The sequence below is a fragment of the Echinops telfairi genome, unplaced genomic scaffold (assembly GCF_000313985.2).
Source record: "Echinops telfairi isolate 266 unplaced genomic scaffold, ASM31398v2 ScPeMD7_2565;HRSCAF=3150, whole genome shotgun sequence".
Lineage (NCBI taxonomy): Eukaryota > Metazoa > Chordata > Mammalia > Afrosoricida > Tenrecidae > Echinops > Echinops telfairi.
Window position 1 is genome coordinate 3,423,160 of NW_022106463.1, and position 3,686 is coordinate 3,426,845.

Genomic DNA, 3,686 nt, shown 5'->3' on the forward strand with positions numbered 1-3,686 from the left:
AGTTCAACCCTGCCCTATAGGGCTGCTATGAATCAGAATTGACTTGATTCCACTGAGGTCAGGATCAAATACCAAAGGAGCCCTGCTATCGCTATGGGTTAAGTGCTGGGCTCCCATCCTCAGGTCAGTAATCCAGACCCATCGGCTCCTCTGTGGGTGAAAGAAGAGGGTGCCTGCTCCCATAATGGTTCGCCATCTCAGAAACCATATCTAGGGTCTCTGTGAGTCATGCCTGGCTTGATGGCAATGGTAGAACTACCGTTGTTGTTGTTGTTGTTGTTGTTGTTGTTGTTGTTGTTGTTGTTGTTAGGTGCCATCAGGTCAGTACCGATGCATAGTGACCTTATGCATGACAGAAGGAAACATGGCCCAGGGCTGCGCCATCCTCAATCGTTCTTATGCCTGCGCCCATTGTTGCGGCCACCATGTCAATCCATCTCTTTGACATGGTGCTGCCCCTCTACCCTACTGACCATTATGACCTTCTCCACGAACCAGTCTCTCCTGACAGCATGTCCAAAGGACGTGAGATGAAGTTCTGTCATCCTGGCCTCTAAGGAGCATGCTGGCCATATTTCTTCCAAGACAGACCGGATTGTCCTTTAGTAGTCCATGGCATTTTCAATGTTCTTTTGTGGTGCTGGGGAAGAACCCCCATCCGACCCAACAATTCCACACTTACGCACATGCCCCAAAGACCTGACACGGACAGACATAGGCACACCTTGTGGTCGTTGCAGCTCTCATCGAAGTCAACAAATTCGTGGAAACAACTGAAATGGCCATCAATGCATGCATGGATAAGGAGCACGTGATAAATACACGCAATGGACTTTGACTCAGCCATCAAGAGAATGGAATGCTGATACAAAGGCGGCATGCGTGGAACTTGAGGACTTTGTGCCATGGAACATGAGTCAGAGTCGACAGGGCAAGTGCTGTGTGATGTCACTCATGAAGTGAGCAAGGACACGGCTATGCGAAGCAGTGGCACAGTGCTCCGCACTGGGCTGCAGCCCACAGGGCCAGCGGCTTGAAACCACCAGCCTCTCCGTGGAAGAAAGACGAGGTCTTCTAGTCCCTAAAGAACCGCAGGCTCGAACACCCCGGGGGGACTGTGAGTCGGAACAGACTGGCTGGGCGCGAATTTGGTTTTTTGGTTTAAAGCAGGAGGGAAGAGAAGTGCACATAAGGAGGAGCAGTGGTCAGAATGCTTTGAATGAATGTTAACGGAGGGAGGCATGTTTAGAAATACACAGTGAGGATAAAGAATGGTACCCTGAGGAGTGCTCATAGACTCTGGTGAGATGATGCACATTGTATTGCATGCACATCTCTATATAGGAGCCCTGGTGGGATAGTGGTTATGATTGGGCTGCTAACTTCAAGGTCAGCAGTTTGAAACCACTAGTCACTCCTTGGGAGAAACACGAGACTTTCTACATCCATAAATAGTAATGAGTCAGAAGTGAGCCAATGGCAATGAGTTGTTTGGGCATCTGTGTCTTGCTAATCTTTAAAATGTGTGGAGGAAGGCACATATGAGGATTCTGACTCTTGGAGTAGCCTTTGGTGTATACCTTCCTTGAAATGGGCTTTCCTGGAAAAAACGTATGTCACCATTTGTGTCCCTTCGTTTCTCCATAATAACCTGTTGTCATCCAGCTGATCCCAGCACCTAGTGACCTTACAGGAGAGAGCACAACTGCTCCCGAGGGCTTCCAAGACTGAGTCATGACGGGAACAGACAGCCTCATCTTTCTCCCTCGGAGTGGCTGGTGGGTTTGAACCACTGACCTTGCAGTTAGCAGTCCAATGCTTACCCAACAGGGCCACCAGGACTCCTGGTTTCTCATAATAACAGGGGAAAATGTGACCTCCCAGAGGCAAGCCACGGAATGCCTTTTTGGGAAAGTAAGTTCAGTAATCCAAAGGTAGACCAATCTCCCCAGCAGTCAGCTCCTCAATCTTACCATGGAGAGTGGCCAACAATTCCCCTGGAGGGGCAGAGGCAGGAGGCCTGGGATGGGGCTGCAAATGTAGATTCCTACACTATATCTTGGATGATAGGAGACAGTAAACATTATTTTAATTGCAGGGGGATTGGGTGGTCTGAGTAATTTCTTTTCTGAAAAAAGGGTAAGGTGGTAGGGCAAATATGTTTGGGAACCTTAGTCTTAAGAGGTTAACAGTCTTCAAACATGGCTGGAAACTTCTCCTGGAGGATCACCTTCCGAACTTTGGCACTTGAAGAAGCCCAGTCAGAGTCAAGTTGACATCTCACAGTGCTTGCTCCAAGGTTCACGTCCAACCTGGCCTAAGGAGCGCACCCTCGCTCTCCCACCAACCCTGCCTGACCTCAGTTCAGGCTCTCACTCGATACTTCACCTCCAGAGACAGACAGCTCAGGGAATAGCCTTCTCTCCTTCCCCAAGTCACATGCCAGGAAATGTGAGATACAGGTCTCCACACCCCCATCTTCAGGGCTCTCTGGGCCCCCCTTAACACTGCCATCAAGCCCATCCCGATGACTCACAGCCACCCTACCGCCTTGTCTTTCTCCCAGGAGCGACTGGTGGGTTTGAACTTCCAACCATTTGGTTAGCAGCCCAACACTTACCCAACAACACCACCTGTTTCAAATTTGGATGAACAGTAAACATGGTATCAAGCACATACACAAAAAAATTAGTTCTGGGTAGCTATGTAATAAGATTTGCTGTCAATTTCATAAACAACTAAACTCAAACTGCACATTGTAAATAAAAGAGCCCTTGTGGCCCACTTGGCTAAAGGTTAGCGCACCGGGCTGCTAACAAAATGGTCGGTGGTTTGAACCCACCAGCCACTCTGCAGAAGATAGGTGTGGCACTCTGCTTCCGGAAAGATGAACTCCCTGCCATCACGTCAATTCTGACTCCTGGGATCCAACAGCACAGGGTAGAACTGTCCCTGTGGGGTTCCAAGACTGGAACTCGGCAGGAGTAGAAAGCCTCGTCTTTCTCCTGTGTGGTGGCTGGGGTTTTCCAACTGGTGACCTTGTGGCTTACAGCCCAACGCATAACCACTACACTACAAGGGCTCTTCTGTAAAGATCACAGCCCTGGAAATATCTATGAGCCCGTGTTCTTCTGGTCTGTAGGGGCACTACGCGTGGGACTGGACTCCGTGGCAGTGGCTTGTTCTGCTTGGGGTTTCTGATTGGATTGTGTGTGCATATGTATCAAGCTAAAGGGTGCAGGGAAAGAGAGAGCTATGCAGGCACAGGGAGATGGCCTGGGCAAACAAGGATCAACAGTGGGCTGGTTCTCTGGTTGGATCGTCCTAAGTTCTCGTACATGAAGAACAAACTCATTGTCTTCAAGTTGATCGGGCTCACAGTGACCCTATGGGACAGGACAGAACTGTCGCTTTGTTTGGGTTTCCGCAGGAGCAGAAAGCCTCATCTTTCCCCTTGGGGCAGCAGGTGGGCTCCAGCCACTGACCTTGCGACGAGCAGCCCAACACAGAGCCCACTCCACCACCAGGGCTCTGTGCGATCACCATGGGCGTTCATGGACCTGTCACTAAAATTAAGTCTCAGAAAGCTCCTAAATGTGTTATACAGGGTTCTCTAGAGAGATAAAACCAAATTGATGATAATTTAATATACTTATTTATAAAGATAATTAGATATATAACAAGAA

General features: G+C 49.2%; 1 protein-coding gene across 1 annotated transcript in view; it reads right to left on the reverse strand.

The window, feature by feature from the left end:
- Positions 1-3,686, reverse strand: part of LOC101651317 (sacsin) — a gene marked incomplete at both ends in the record, with an annotated part of 19,838 nt that overhangs the window by 11,460 nt on the left and 4,692 nt on the right. The window lies entirely within an intron of this gene.